The following is a 17,673-nucleotide window of genomic DNA, read 5'->3' on the forward strand; positions in this document are numbered from 1 at the left end:
AGCTGAGTACTCTTTCACTGTGTCCTTACTAACATTTTTTCATCAGGTCCTAAACAGGTGATCTGAGGTTGCTCTTCATCTCCCAGCTACAGTAATCTCTTTATCAATCTGTATCAAATCCAAATATCTCAGAGTTAACTAGGGCAGGAAGTTTGATTCTTAAAACTGAAACAAAACACCCTCAGCCCTCACTTTCCTTAACAATTAATCCCAGCTCCTACTCCATCTGCTGTCACTTGGAATTTGGTTTTAATGAGGCACTGAAACTCTGTTCTACTCCGATACATGATATCTACTCAGGAATCACAAACAGATGCTTCAGTTAAAAAAAAAAATCAAAATACTAAACTACTTTGTGCATTTCTGCTGAATAACCAATAAATGAATGTAGTACTGACCCTTTACGAGTTCTCTGGCATAAAAGTGTCTCCGTATTAGAATGGGCCTCTATTTAAATTATAGGCTTTTTCCACAAAGACATTAGCATGGACTCAGCACAGAGATGTTGTGGGGATAAACATTGGCATTAACTTTCCCATGAAGAGCACAACTGCTGCCTTGCAAGAGCTGGTGACAGGCTGGTGCTTTTCAGAGCAAAACTGAACTTCAATTCATGGGGCTGCTCTCCTACACCTGCACTGGACATTTGTCTTCTCAGACAGCAAGCCAGAAACACCAGCAGTCTGAACACTGATTTGAAATGGACACAGAGAGCCTGGAAAGAGAAGAAATGTTAATGGTAAAATAAATGAGTTTTGTACAGCCTTTTTAGCAATACTACTCACTGCACAAATTTTTCTGATACAGTGCTAGACCAAGCTAGTAAATGAGTACTGATCCTTTGCCCTGAAAGGAGTTTTACTTGATTGCAGCATAAGAGATTGCAGTACTTTGTGTGCTACGTAGTATATATATGTAATATGTGGTATATGAAATGAGAAAGAAATAGCACTGAGTTTTCTTTTAATCTATAACACAAGAGTGCCAGAACACTTGTGAGTAATGCAGCTTTTCTTAAATCTTTACCATTTAAAGATTTTGTTATCATCTTTAGAAATTTTTAAAATATATTTTTGGCAAAGTACTTCACTGCACTATGCTTTGGCATCTGGACTTCTGCTGAAGACCTCACTAAAAGTCAATAAATTGTTTATAAATTAAATTAGTTATTTCATGCTAAACATTACTATGGTTTCAAATCTACGATTTCAATCTTTAGGGAGCTAAGCGTTAATGGCATTGAAAAAAGTTCTCTCCTGTGGGAGAGAATACTATAATATCCTTGAAATAAAAATGCTTATATTTAACAGCCCCTGAGACAATCCTACTCCCCTCACAGCACCTGCAAGGGAGCAATTAGTATCTGAGAATTTCACATGACATAGAAAGAAATTATCTTGCCTGTTGTAATTTTTATTGGCAGCTCCTAGGTCACTGGTGTGGGGTGCTGGAAGAGACCCCTGCAGCAGAGATCAGATGGACTGGGGGCAAAGGAACAAGATAAACCCATTTGCCACATGGTTACACAGTTTTTCCTATTTTTTCTCATACTTGTATCACCCATGCATACAGCTGACAGAGAAAGGAACCAGTATCTGCAGTGGAAGAAGGTATGCTACTGTATTTCCAAGCATAGATGCACGGTGTTGACATGAGAAACAAAGGGTCAAATGAGCATTTTTAGATCACAGACTGAATCAAACTATGATGATTATGACATCTGGGAAAAGGACACACAGGCAAAGCAGCACAGATAATGACTTCACAGAATTTGTTTCAGATACTCAGAGTTAACTCTAGCTCAGAGAAATGAACCTAATCTTGGTGTACTTAGAGTAATAACTGCAAATGATGCTCTTAAAGAGCTGCCATAACAGACTCGGAAGCTGCCTCAGCATTCAGAGCCCACAAAAGATGGATAAGGCTGAGCAGGAGCAATAGAACCAAGGGCAACCCCACCGAGTCTCTTCCCACTGCTCAGGATGAGTAACTTGGTGTCTTCAGGGGCTTACTGGGGGGAGAACCACAAATCCCAGCAAGAGCTAATGTGTGCCTGAGAAGGCACATCACACACTGTGTGCTGGGAACCCACTTCAGTGTGCCAGGAGAGCCCCTGAGCAGCCAACCAGCTCAGAGACAATGATGAGCCCCCAGAGGAATTTCAGAAAAACAGACAGGAAAATTTATGTGCAATACCAAGTACTCTTGGCTTGTTTCACAGTTTTTTTCCATAATTCAGTATTTGCTGTTTATTTGTTTACATTCCTTCTAAAAAGTGAAGAAAGCATGAGAGGTGTTCAGGGAGCAGCTTACCCATCTCTATCAAATTATGCAGGTCAGTGGTTGCTCCAGATTAAACATTAATAGAATAAATAATGTCTTTCAGCAAAGACTTGGGTTACCTTAGTACTTGCTGAACTCATGGCAGACTTCCCCAGTCCCTCATCTGGGTATAATAACCATGGCAGAAAACAAAAATAGTTAAAAAGGGCATGTGAAAAGCACAAGTTTATATGATTTAATATAGGATAGAAACTACATTTGGTAGTCATGAAGTTGTAGCTGGTTATTAAAGGGTGATCTATATTTCATAACATTTACTTTATTATGATTTGATTAGATGGACTCAAGGGCAAGTAGATCTTCTGTCAGACTTGGAGACAAACATAGCAGTCTCTCTGACCCGAGCACAGCTGTATTATTCACATGGCTGACTAGAAATGGTCTTATTAAAGCTTTCTAATATCTGGTTTCAAGCTTATCCTCTGATTCACATCCACCAATTACAGCAGAAAGGCTACAAAGTAAGTAATATATATGTAAACAAAGACAGTAATATATATGTAAAAACTGAAAAACCCAGGCTAGGTACATTAGGCCAAATCCTATAGTCATTATTCTTCTTCCCCTCCTCCCCACATACATATTTAGGTAACTGACTTGCTTAAGCATCTTTAAATAATTAAACATCTTTAGCATTCAGGTAACTTTCAGGCTAATTCAAACAAAAGATAAATTTCCAGGCTTTCACAGGAAGCTACTAGCTTGGTCTACCTGTACCTGTGCTACAGAAAGCCACAGGAATCTCTCCAACATGACCCAGTGTTCACTGCATAAATGAAGTGGCACATGTTCATGCCAGCTACCTCCTGCTTGGGGCTGTGCAGATATATCCAAATTCTCTTTCAAGTTGGTGTGAAAATCTTCAGTCCATACAGCTAATTTGGATCATTTGGATTTAATTTCAGCTTTGCATGGCAAAGTGCAACTTAATCATCAGGAAGCAGTGGATTTCAAAAGCACTGAACAAAGAATCAGATCTTAGTTGATGCTGAGCAAGGGCTTCAGCCATGAAACTGAAATTTCTGTTTGCAAAAAAATTCTCCTGAGTACCACAGTATAAACATTGACTAAAAAAACCAGACACAAATATACAGCAACTGTGAGCAATAAAATTCTTCAACTATTCTCTTAGTCTGAAGGAACACAATTTAAACAGCCTAAAGATCTGTTCCTAAATGCATGTGTCTATACAGACATCTTAACCCATGAATTATTGTATGAATAACACATATTATTGTATAGTAATAAAGAAAATGGGACTACTATTATCATTAATGAAACAGGACCAAAGCCTTGATAAGAAGATGAAAACAACATCCCTTTGAAAGATCATAAGTCATTTCAGATAACACTTGCATAAATCCAAATGACAGGATGATTAGGAGAAGTGATGTTACACTCATGGGGACTGTGTTTAGAGTAATGGCAAGGGCAGCAAAGACACCTATTTAAAATTAATGTGCAGAGGAAGATGTTGAAGAATTGCAAAGAATACATCATTTTAAACTAGAGATAACAGTAGCCAAACACCCTGTGTACCCTTAATATTGCATCTATACTAAAATAGTATAAAGAAGAGAATGTATTCAATTTATATATTTTCAATAATGCATTCTATTATCAATCAGAAAGTTATTTAAATTTTCATAACAAAAAGAGAATCAAGTGATCCTGACTAAGTCAGCACAGATGTGTTGGTTAAAATGAGCACATACCTACACACAAGTGAGCTGCAGCAACCACTGTCTCCTGTCCATCCAGTTGCCAGGAGCTGTGAAAAAATGGTTAACAGCATTGCAGGTTGAAGAGGGAGTGAAATGTCGAAGGGACATAATGGGGCAGACAGAGGAAACACTGAAAGAGAGGAAACTGATGTGTGAAAGATGTAGGAAGATGGAGCAGCAAGGTAAGTACTTGGAATCTCATAAGTAATCCAGTAACATGTTTCCTCCGTGAATAGTGATCTAAGCATTCAGGCAACCAAAGGATCAAAATACAGGCCGTGAACTCTCATTTTTGTAGAAAACTATCTCTTTCAAGTCCACACAAGCTTTCAGTAACTATATCAATGCAATTATTGTGTTTATTAATGAATATAGGACTCCTGCCTGTCCCAGGTAATCAGTATAACGCCTTTCACAAGCACTAAATCTATTCAGAATCACAGAATAGTTTAGGTTGGAAAAGACCTTTAAGATCATGAAGTTCAACTATTAACCCAGCACTGCCAAGTCCACCAGCAAACAAACCATGCTCCTAAGCATCACATCTACACATCTTTAAAATACCTTCATACTCCACCACTTCCCTGAGCAGCATGTCCTTGACAACCCTTTCTGTGTAGAAATTTTTCCTAATATCCAATCTAAACCTCCTCTGGTGCAACTTTGAGGCCATTCCCCTCCTCCTGTCACTAGTTACCCAAGAGAAGAGGTCATTCCCCACTTGGCTACAGCCTCCTTTCAGGTAGGTGTAGAGAGTGATAAGATCCCCCAAGTCGCCTTTCTCCAGACATAAGTTCTTATGTATTTAGTTAATACATAAATCAATCTCCCATTAAAATTACATCTCAGCTTTCAATACATTTATTTGTATTGCGTAAAAACGTGTCAACCCTTCCTTCTTGATGTAAAGGGATCCATTGCTTAGTGCACTGCCCTCAGATTTAGACCAGATTTTGATACCCTGTTTTGTCACTTTGAGACCCAAAGTCTGTATGACTTTGGGTTTAATCTCTCTGTACCTCAGTAAAGGATAAAGCTTCTGCATTTCAAGGGCATGGTGAAGCCTGATAGGTTAAGACTGTGTAAGTCTTGAATGCAATCAAAGCAAGCATTACACAGCTCAGAGAGGCAGGTAAATAGTTTGTACAAATTGGCTGACTCAGCAACATTGCACAGCCTGAGTCCTAGCCAAGTCCAAGTCATGGACCAGAATCAATGGGAGCAAGAAACCTAGCCTTCTAAAATGAAAAGGAAATATAAATAAACATGGTATTTCAGCTAAAAATACAATAATTACATTAAGACAAATTTTAAATTGTTTATTTTAAAGATATTGTAATATATATTTCTACTTAGTTTGCTGGCTTCATTTTTTTTTTTTTTTTTGGTAAGGCAACAGAATGGATTATATGTCAGTGACCATTGTGCAAAAAAATTACAGATGTGCGTTTGTCACCAGAAATGGTTCTATTGACTTTATTGACTGTTTCAAGATCAATGTGCTTATTTGAAATTTAACACTCCTAAAAATTAGCATAGAGGGTTTTCTCTATCTAAATGAAACTAAGAAAAAAAAAGCATGAAATTTAAATAAAACTTATTTACTGTTGAGATAAAACTTTAAATGTTCATTTTTTACTGAGCCTACCTTGCATTCTGCATTGTAAGTTATTGCAACATCCTAGTTCATCCTCATCTCTGAACTGAACATCAGAATGCCTCTCTCCACTGTTAAATAATACAGACTGAACCAACTGGTAAATTCATCCCTGGAGAGAAAAAAAAAATCATACAGCAAGAAGAGTGTTTTCATTAGCTTTTTCAATCACTGACACAGTGTAAAAGTAGGCACTGGAGCTTTTGTTTCAGAGAGGAAAGTCAACTTAACAGTGTCCTCAGTTCAGCACATCTCATCTGAGTTCATGCTATTAAGTCAATTGTTACCCCCCGGCCAATACAGCATTCCAGTTACAATGCAGTTTCAGATAATGCTTTAAATGCTTTGGTTCAACAAGGACACAGCTTTCTAGTATCAACCACTCCTGATCAACACTGTGATTTTTCTCAATTAATTCTATATTTTGGAGATTAGCAAAATATTACTCATGTCAGTCACTATCTTCAGCATTAGCTAGGCAGGCTGCATAAAATTTGCATTAAAATATGTGGTGGTACAATTACTTTAATAAAAGTGGACTTAACAGACAAAACAGTGAATGAAAAGAAGCAGGTTTAATAGAATAGGGAGGAATAGTAAGACAATATCTGAAATAGCAGGAATGTGAGGAATGCAACACCTCAAGCAGAAAAGGCTGACTGTCTTTCTTAATATTCAACAGTAGAACAAGTGAGAATTTGGGGTAGAAATGTGACTCAATGACATTAAGACTTTGGCTTTAAAAGTTCTGTCAGAATGGGTAGCAACTGAAAAGGCAAGAGGAAGCCTGGAGATGTTAATTGTGCATACACGGCTGAACAGGGCTGACAAGAAAAGACTCTCATTCTGTTTTGCCTATTTATTTATTTTGGATTGTAGTAACCTAAGACAACATGTGAAACTGAGGATTTCCAGAGTGCAAAATTTTACAGCTGTACAGGACACAGAACATGGGAAATGTCAAGTACATCAAACAGAAGTACTTAACTGAAATAATAATTTTTTAAAAAAGTGTTTATTTTGTAATTTAGTTCACCATCCCACTACTTATCCTATGTTCCTATGACAAGGAACACAGGTTACAGTATTAGTTATACCTCCAAAATTTGCCTGTGGTCTGGAATTGGCCCAGTGTGTAATAGTAATAGTAAGCTCTATTTACAATAAAGACTGTAATTTTGGAGGAGAGAGGTTTTAAGACTTTTCAAAAATGTTTACCCTATATATGACATGAAATGGCTTTGGAAATTTGATTCCAAAAGCTAAGAGAGAACTAAGATGTTGTTTGCTAGATAGATTCTTGTGCAAACTTTATAGTGAAGATGGATTCTTGGGTAAGACTATACCTAAGTGGAGAGGGAAACCAGGAATGACAAGATCCAGGATGCACTGACTGGTAACAGGTTTCTAACATGTTAAGAACATATAACTAAGTGGTGGGACTCCTTTCCATGGAATACTGCTAAGAGAAAAAGTTTATATGGGTTCAAGAGAGCCTTGACAACTTAAAATCCATCAAGGTTCTCTGAACAAACAGAAACCAACACTGCTTCAGGAAATCCTTGAGCAGAAAATGATGAAAGCCCTGGAGAGAACCAGTCTGCCCCCATCTCTTCCCCAAGGTATCTGCTTTCAGCTGCTGGCTCATTTTTTATGGATCTTCCTTTTCTGACAATAAACATATTTCTACCCTATTCACAAACAAGTTTTCTTTCTCTAAGCATAAGAAAGAGCACAACAATCTGGCTATTTGACTTCACCACTTGTGCTCTGCTGTATGCCTGCAAAACCCACGAGGAGGTAACTTTGCAAGTAAGAATGAAGCCAATTTTTAGGACACTATGCCTTACAGTAATTTGAATGCTGTAACTTACTTGCTCAGAGGAGGTCCATGCCACAGTGTCAGCATGTGTGGGGGTACCACACAGGCATAATGTGAACAAGCCCTGTCCTGCCACGACTCAGCAACAGCAAAACCACTTTTGGCAGCAGTACCTACTGTCATCTCATAACTAAAAGGTCTGAGAAAGGCCTAAAATAAATTTTAAATGATGCTGCCCACTTTAATAACTCATTAAGGACAGAAATATAAGCCAGATCCAACTGTCACACTTCACCAGGACTGAAAAAGCCATGATCTGTCTGGATAAAATCTTAGAGTGCACAAAGAAAGCTCTAAGTGCTCTGGCAAAGGAAAGAAATTTCAGCTAACCAGACACTACTTCTGTCTCAGTTAAAGATACTTTCAGAAGAAAAAAGAAAGGAAATCCACAACAGCAACTAAAAATGACATGGAAGTAACCATAAGCTCTCTCTATGGGAAACCAAGTCTTGCATTTGTCACAGCTGATCTTATAACAAGGCTCTCAGTTGAAAACACATTGTCATAGGGTTTCTGTAGGTGACCAGATAAAATGAATGGGAATTCCAGCCTAGACAACATCTGTTGCTTCATTCTGATCCACTCTCTCCTTCCCCCAAGAAGTCCTTCAGCACCTGGGCTCAGCCAGGCACACGTGTTTTCCCATCTGAGTCAACCCACCTGAAGATTTCCAATTCTGGCCGCTTGCTGTGGAGGGACAACATCTCCAGCATGATGAGACTGAACTTCATATGAAAAATATTTACACTGACTGTCTCAGCCATGAATTCTTGAAACTCTGGGGAACAGAAGGAGGCTCCACCCTTCCTCCTTTTCTCCCCATTTTGAAGAATAGCATAATGCATCCCATTTTCTTCTTCAAATGCATCTCTAAGAAATCTAATAAAAACTTGGTTTTCTCCCTTTTAATTACTACATGAGCAACATATACACAAGACAATCCAGAGCTAGGGTTCACCCTGGATATTATTTCACCTATTTTGTGGAAAATGCTTCAAGCAACCACCAGTTTGGAGAAAGACAAGCAATTACAGAACTTATAATTTTTTCTGATACAGGTCATTTAGCAGTATATAAAGCCTTCCACCCCTGAAGAAAGCTGTTCATATTCTTACCACAAACCATAATGTTTCTGGCTTTAACTATGTTTTACTGAAGAATTAAATGTGTGCTATAGAATTAAGTATATATGATTTATAAAACATAACCATCAGAATTGAGAAACAAGGATTCACTTGTAAATTTTGTCCTTCCTAACACACATTGCCTGTTTATCTCTTAGTGCTTCTGCCTCAACAAAACTTCATCTCTTTTTCCACCAGCCTCTGCTTCTGTTCCTGGACAGATTCTTGTTTCCATTGTTTCTTCTCTTCAGTATTTTTCCTCTTCCTCTCACCTCCTTTAAAATGAGTAGGAAAGAAACTTCTACCCAACTCAGCCCACTAGCCTTAAATCCTTCATAATTTCACTGCAGCTTGTGGACTACATGAATAATGAGACTCTCTGTCACCAGAAACCTGACCAACACTCTTTATCATCACCTCCTGTCACATGACAGTTATGAGCACTCCTGAAGGAGACAAACAGCCAAGCCAGCATGGAATACTTTTCCAGCTTTCCAACCACAAGAAATTTCTAAACTTCTCAGCAGAGAGAAGATCTGTATCACCTCAGTGGGAAAACCTTGGTTTTGGGGCACTGGTGGGTGAGGCCTGGCAGGGTACCCCTTCCCACATCAGATGCAGACTGTGAAAGAGGCAAGAACCTTCCCAGCAGCTGCCTGGGACATGGCTCTGTTCACTGGTGCAGATTGCTAAAGGTCAGAACATGGAAAAAAAAATCCTATTTTTTGGGAGTTAGGAATTGTCTTTTGGACTCTGCATTTCCCAAACATGAGTGTTATGGCCTGGACTCACTTCAAGTCCACCAAATAAGCAGGCAGAGCTTGCTGTCTTTCAGGTTACCAACAAGTAGAAAGGACAAGGGAAATTAAAAAAAAACAAAAAAAACCCCAAAACCCCAAAACCCGAAAACCCCCCCCCCAAAAAAAACCCAAAAACAAACAAAATAAATTGAAATCCAAATGCCATAACTCACCAATTAAATAATGTGATTGACAAGGCACTGAAATCCTCTGAGGACCAGACCAGACCCTAACTGAACTCCAACTGAATCAGGGGAAGCCTCTGTTGAAATTGGAGTGTAATCATCCTCAAACTTCTTTAGATCACAAGTACCTGCAAGCTGGAGGTCTCAATTTACAGCTGTTTGATAAATATGAAAATTAGTAAAAATTCCAGGTCTAAAATGCTAAGAAGCAATAGCTGCTAAAATCACAGCTCTGGTACTGAATTAGTGCATTTGGAAGCCATCTGTGCTCTTACAGATCTGATTACAGGTGGCAATTTTGCTGATAGTGGCATATGATTATCAGTGGCAGCAAAAAAAGGCTGGTTGTACTGTTCTGTGGATGAATTTGCAATCAAGCTGTCTGGGCACAGCCACAGCAGACCAAAAAAGAGAGAAAAAAACAATATCCATGGCCTACTAGTAAGAAGAGGATGAAGGAGGTGTGGCCCTAAAACACCAGGCACTGATTCATACCCTTTTCCTAAGTTTTGTACCTTTGCTTGGCTCCAGGCAGTCACACAATATCCCATTTCTGCAGCATTCCATCACATGGGTTTGGCAAAGGAAGAAAAAAAACTCCAGATTGGCTTTTCATGAAGAAAATAGGGCTGTCCTCTTAAACTACAACTGTTCCTTCCAGCTGTTATGTGCAGGGATATTGGAAAGAGATTTCTACACTTTTCCAAAGGTTTTAGACACATGCACTTCTAAACCAAAATATGATGCAGAGAACAGAATCACTTTTCAAATAAAGGTATTCCAAGGAAAAAGCATCACTGCCTATGTGCTTACTGCACTTGGGTACCTCATGACATTTTGGGAGGGAGGAGCTCCTGCTGGAATGACTCTGCTCAGCCAGGGGAGCAGGGTACATACCTGACTGCCTGCCCAGGGTTTTGAAGTGAAGCACTTCTGAAGCCTCTGATACATGAGTCTTATCAAAAGCTAGTAAAAAATGATACAAATGCACAAGATCCAGTAGTCCCAGGGCAGTGGCAAAACCACAGCATTAACCATTGTCACCTCACTGTACTAAGAAAGCAGTTTCTCTTTGGTTAGCCAAGATGACATTATGATTATAATATGTTTAGAGTACTTCACTGTTCCAGAGGGAGAATCCTGAGGTGGAATTTGCTAAATTTATTCCCAAGATTGCATGACTTGGATCCCACAATAGCCCAGAGTCACGCCTGCAGACCTCCAGTCCTCCAGCATGGTCAGGCCCAGAGGAACAATGATAATTCCAGCCTCATTACAGCTAACTTGCTTTCTGCTCCAACAAGCAAGGTTTCTTTTGGTTTAGTAAATTAACTAGTACCTGTATTCTGTATTCTATACAGAATAATGGGAGTCTTTCCCCTCTCTTACTGATTTCTGGGGGAAAAAAAAACAGACTCACAAACCAAGAATATTTGACCCACATCCCAACCCACCTAGGAATTAAGGCTTTTTAGAGGATCTAAAATAAAAGAAAGATGAACAACATGTTTGTAAATGTAATAATATATGCCCATATGGAAGGAAAAGCTAAACTGTCCTTTTCTGTGAAAGAAACTCAACAGATTGCCTAGAAATAGGCAGCTCCCATTCCCCTTACTGAGGGAAGCAAATGCCATCCAGATGGAAATTATCAAATGGATCAAACAGCTACATTTTATTCCCAAATGATCTTCGTTCTACTTATCACTCATTACACCAGGAAAATTATTTTTCCTATAGCCCAAATATAGTAAAGAGTATTATTTATCGTATGCCCATTCAAAATGCTCTGTATTGAAGGTTTCCCTGATGAGATATTGATCTTGACACACAAAAAGGGTGAGAAGAAAAGCGTCCTTCCTAATGAGAACATTCCTTTAAGATCTGTGGAATCTTTTAATTCCCATTAAGTCCACACTGTCCTGGTAGCAGTTGGATCTGCAGCTACTTTCTGATGCCCAGGGTGATGAAACTCCCCTTGAGCAGCCCTGTCACTTGCCAGTTTTTAAAAAGGGGAATGCTACCAAGTCCCAGTGAAACCACACTGAGGTTCTTCAGCTACTTTAATTTATACTGTCCAAAGGGTAAATACTTCAATTGTAAATTTGCATTGAATAAAACCTAAATTTAAAAATCACAAAGAATCCTCATCTTTGATCCCAAGTGATTATGTAGGGCATGTATAATCAAATTCGATATTTTAGGGGGCATTTTCAAGGACATAAGAGGCATTCATTACCACCTAAAAGAAAGGCAATAAAATCTGAAATCCTAATTTTTTCTTATGACTTTGAAAAATTTCTGTAGCATTTTATGTGGTAAAAATAATATTTGTTTAAGCATGTCCTCCTATAAATTTATGATTATATATATGGATAATTATCCTAGTCTCCTATATATGCTCTAGCTATTTAATTATAATATGATCTTCTTTTAGCCTGAAAACTGACAGCAGCACAAGTGCAGTTTTATATGAGGATATAAAATGTTAACAGCTGTGGCTGACTGACAGGACTAGATCAAGAGCATCTAATCTAACTGGGCCATGTAACACTACCTTTTATTTCACATTAATCATTGAACAGGAGCTCAACTGTGTCATAGATCGATCAAGTGGGCCTATAAATCAGGCAATAAATTAGAAGTTGATTTTTTAATGGTGTGGTCACTAACATAACACTGGGTTCAGGTGCAGCAATCCAAAAATACAAAGGATCCCACAGCTCCATGAATACTGATAATCAAGGAGGACTTCAAGCAGTGTCAGATATTTTGTACAACTCTGTGACTTGGAAATTAGTCCCAAAACAGTCATTCTGAAGTGGGAAGAAGCCCCCAGTATTAAACTTCCAGTGTATGCAGCTGAGACATGCAAAACAATGTATTGCTACAACCTCTGTTCATCTGAGAGCTCAAAAGTAGTAATTCATAATAAGTTGTATATCATGACATTTCTAATAAAACTTAGAGACAGGACAACCTCTTCTAAGAGAAAAGCTAGTCTGGAATAAAACATTTGAATGGTTTTACATTTTAAAAGGGTCAGATTTATCCACAACAGAAGTTATTACTCCTAATAATACTGCTAAGGCAATTGTCTTATTCATAACCTATCTATAAAATTTACAGGGTAGCCCAGTAGTGCAGAAGACTGTTTATTTTAAAACAGACAAGGAGTGTTTGCTTTCATGCTAGAGTTCAGAATTTTTTTTCCCCCAAGGACCACTATTAAATCGAAGCAAAGCCTTCTTTTCAAAATGGTTTATTAAAGTGAAAGATGTGTCTTGACAATAGCATTATTCTTTCCCCAGTATCCAGTTTGCCAGTGCAGAGAGCAGCACTCATTCTTAGCTGACATGTCATTTTCCTTAGACTTGCAGGAGTCTGAGCAGTTGCTTTTCATTTAGGAGCAGCAAAAACCACTTCCCTCCTGTGCACTCTGCAAAGCTCCCAAGGAAGCATACCAACAAGGAATAGCTTTAATATCACCTTACTTAGGACACAGAAATTAAGAAGAACAACACAAAAGAGGTCAGAAGCCCTCTAAAGGAAACACTTGTGCTTAGGCAATTTCCCAGGAGAACAGCAGTGCTGCAGCCACTAATCCACTGCAGAGACCTCCCCACAGCTCAGGCTGAATCCATGTTTGAACACACTATTTTATAAGCTGCTGCCGTCTGTTCTGCACTGTCCTCTTTTAAACTACTCAAGAGGAAGCATGCACAAGTGCAGAGGAGTGCAGAGTTCACAAATAAAGAACAATGAATCTGGCTTATTACCATGCAAAAGCTCCTGAGTATTAGCACTACACCTGGCATATGTTCAATACCTCACTTGATGAATGCTGCCTCTGATCTCCTGGGGCCTTGTGAGAATCTGTCAGGTCAACAAGGCTTCAGGTATACATGGTCATTTTATTTCCTGTTTAATCTATTTATAAACTGGTACCTAAGATTTTTACAGTGAATCCAGAGTTTGTGACTGTAAATTAAGACAAAACTATACACCCAATCCAAGCTGTAGATATGGAGGGAAAGTCCTCAGGCAGAACATTCGAAAAAAAAACCCAGATAGAACAACACAAAAAAGAGGTTCCCAATGATTAATGCCCCTTTTCTCTTCTATAAACACTGCTCTGGTGTTCAGAGCAGTCACCTAGGACTCAGGAGGAAGACTGCAAGTTTTTGTCCTGCTAAGCACAACCACATCACCACAACCAAGCACCATGTGACCTTGGTCACTTCACTACTGAAGTACCTTGGGCAGGAATCTCCTCCCCTTTTTCCTGCAGTGTAGATTTGACATCTGAGGTAGTTCCATTCCACTCATCTTTGTAGTCAGTGAGTTGAAAAGGCACCTCTAGAGTACAGATCATCTTGCCTACTTTAGATCTACATTATGAAGATGAATCCTGTCCTGTAGATCAAGAGATGATTTCTCTTCATGATGGCAGGGACGCCAGGAGACTAACTCAGACTTATACATGTCCCAAGGAATCCCACTCCTTGGAGCATGACTTAAGCTTAGTTCTTAAACACATGGTAACCAACTCCTTGCCAGGGAGACAGATACCTGACAATCACTGGTTGAAGGTCTGCAGTGTTGGCTGACCTGTAAGCAATAAAGAGCTTAATTTTGCAGCCTAATAAAGGCATCTTGTCACCAGAGAAGATCCAGGAAATGTTGAATCAATTGTCCATCCACATGAAAAAGTCAATGCAAATGGCAGTCTCAGAGTCATTTCCAAAGGGGACAACAGGAATTGCTGTTCTGGGAAAGATGCAGATGTCAGATATAACAGAATCACAGAATTACACAACATTTTGAGTTGGAAGGGACCCAGCAGGATCATAGAAGTCCAACTTCTGGCCCTGCACAGGATGGTTCCAAGAATCACACCACATGCCTGAGAGCATTGTCCAAGTACTTCTTGAGCTCTGTTAGGCTGGTGCTGTGACCCCTTCCCTGGAAAGCTGTTCCAGTGCCCAACCACTCTGGATGAAAAACCCTTTCCTGACATGCAGTCCTAACCCTCCTCTGACAACTTCAGGCCATTCCCTTGGCTACTGTCACTGTCACCACAAAGAGATCAGTGTCTGCCCCTCCTCTTCCCCTCACAAGGAAGCTGTAACTGCACTGAGGTCTCCCCTCAGTCTCCTCCAGGCTGAACAGACCAAGTGACCTCAGCTGCTCCTCATAAAGTTTCCCCTCAAGGCCCTTTGTCATCTTTTAGCCCTCCTTTCGACACTCCAATTGCTTTGTATTTTTCTAATATTGTGATGCCCAAAACTACACAGAGGATGTCACCTAATCTTGCTTCCATTGCTCATACATCCTCCTTTTTTGCCTTATCTTCAAAGAAAAATCCCTGCTCAGTCAAGACAGCCTTCTGCCTGATCTGACAGACTTGAGACATTTAGGAATTGCCTGCTCCTGTGCCCTTAGGAGGTGCTGCTTAAAAGCTGACCAGCATAGATAGACCCCAGCATCTGAAAAAGCTTTTCTCAGGGAACCTTACTCACTACTCCCCTGAGCAATCAGAATTCTGCTCTCCTCATGTCCAGGACTGAAATTTTGCTGGCACATTTCATCCTGTTTAAAACAAGGGATTTTAAAATCAATCACTTAATGGCTGCTGTGGCCTAGACAGCCACCAATCTCCACCTCACTCAAGACCCTTTCTGTTAACAAGCAGCAAATCAAGGAGGGCATCTTTCTTAACTGCCTTATGATTTAGAGGAATCTCTTAGTTCCTCAAAGATCAATTTATCAGTGTCATTGGCCTGGCTAGACAGTCTATAGCAGAGTCCTACAATGATATCCACATTATTTGTTAGCAAGTTGTGCTTTTTTTTTGGCTCTCCTGAGCACCATCACACGAGGTACTTTCTGGATGAACCCGATTCAGTCCATATAACAGACCATGATTCCTGTCCACACCAGCTGCAGCTTTGTTTCTTAGGTTTCAAAACCCTGAAGAGGTCATTGCCTTCAACATGCTCTCCAGCACTCACTCAGGGCCAGCCACCTGCTACCCACCACTCATTCTCCAGAATTACTGCACAGCTCCTTCTGTGGTCATCTGCTCTTGAGCAGGCTCATTGTGACAGAAATGGTTTCTGGTTATGCTCACCAGCTACAGGTTACAGACAGAATACTTCTGCCTTGCAAAATGATGAGACACCAGATCATCTAGGAGCTATATAAAGTAGATTTGTTATTTATTTCTGTCTACCAAGCTCAGGTACTTCAAATGACCCTGTCTGCTCATTCATAAAGAGTCATTTGCAAAAGATCTACCACCCACAAAAGGTCTCTAATTAACGGTTAATTCAGTAACCATGTCATATTGGTGATTATAACCAGCACAGAAAAGGCACATAAACTTGGAAGGGTGGCAGGCATCAGCAGAGCCCAGTCCTTTGCTATCCACATCTACATTATGGAGTACACTTTCTCCTACAAATCAGCTCCTCTAAGAGACAAGAACTGCCTTGTGTCCCCAAGCAAAGCTCTCTGTGCAAACAGTCACAAATTATCAATACCTTTCAGCTAGGCAACCTCATCACGGCATTTTAAAGCCCATTTACCAGAAGGGACTGTCTGCAGCCAGCTGGAAATGGAGATGTGGCTGCTGAGAGACAGAATCCCCAGCCCACAGATGGAAAGCAGGGAGGCAGCACTCAGCAGATGGTGGGGCAAATGTCAGCCATGTCCTCCCTTTTTAGCTGCTGCTTTCAGTGAGGGTGAGAAATCACTCACAATTTTCAGCCTTGGAGCCACATTATAAAAACCAGCAATGTGCTCCAGGTGCTTCCCCTTCAAGGAGGCTTTGCCAGCCAGCCATACACTGACAAGCCACAGCACTTCAAATTCCAAATTGTCCAAATGCAATTAATACAAGTCCAACCAAAACAAACTCCCAGCAGTTTTTAACTGAAATTCCCCTTTGCTCCATGTTCTCACACCATAATCAAAAAACAGTGACTAGGCAGAACAGCTAGCATCTTAATTTCTGAGTAATCACTGATTAAATACTCCCAGTAATCTACGAGAAAAAGAACGCTCTCTCCATCCTTAGACATTTGACCTGGTTTAGTAATGGCTTGAACACACAGGCTCAGTGCCTGGGAAGCCAGGCTCACAGCTGCTCTGCATCACCAGGCTGAAACTGAGCTGCTCTTGCACCCTGCTGAACCTGACCCACCATCTGTAACAGGATCCTCTAGCTCTTTTCCCTTTCTTTTGCTTTTTTCTCTCTTTTTTATAAGACCTGCTTACTTCACAAGTCATAGCTTTTTCTCTCAAGAACTTTCCACACTACAGTAATATTTCCAAAGGCAGATAGTTTACATTACATGAAATATGACAGTGGCCACAGTTCAAGAGCCCTTTGCAAGGCTGCAAGTCAGTCTGGCTCCCAACACAGCAGCTTGACACTTTTCCTAGGGGTGCCTAACTCCCACTCAGAAAAGGCTCAATGGTTTATGCAGATAAAAGCAAAATTGTGCTAACAATATTTTATGCAACCACTGATCTTTTTCCCCCCACCCTTTCAGCAGCAAAAGAGACAAAAGGAAGCTAAACTGCTACAGGACAAAGTGTCCCCCACTGGCCTGGTCCCACTGTCATCTACATTTGGGCTGGCATGTGTGGCACACAAGTGAGTGTCCTTCCCATGGAATCTAGTTTATTTGGGGAGGAGAAGACAGATTGATACATATCTGGATTTTTAATCTGCAGTGTAGTCAACTGGTACAACCAGAACTTCCACTGTGCAGTCTTAGTTCCCTCTTAATTTAAGGTTTAAATTCAGTCTTTAAAATAAGAATTAAATCAGTCTCTACTCTTGTCCTTACTTGTATTTGCAAATCCCTAGACAAAGGAAAAAACAAAGCACAAAAAAAAGAGAATGATCTGCAGAAAATAACTTCTCCCTATTATTTTAAACCATATTT

The sequence above is a fragment of the Vidua macroura genome, chromosome 4, assembly GCF_024509145.1.
Source record: "Vidua macroura isolate BioBank_ID:100142 chromosome 4, ASM2450914v1, whole genome shotgun sequence".
Classification (NCBI taxonomy): domain Eukaryota; kingdom Metazoa; phylum Chordata; class Aves; order Passeriformes; family Viduidae; genus Vidua; species Vidua macroura.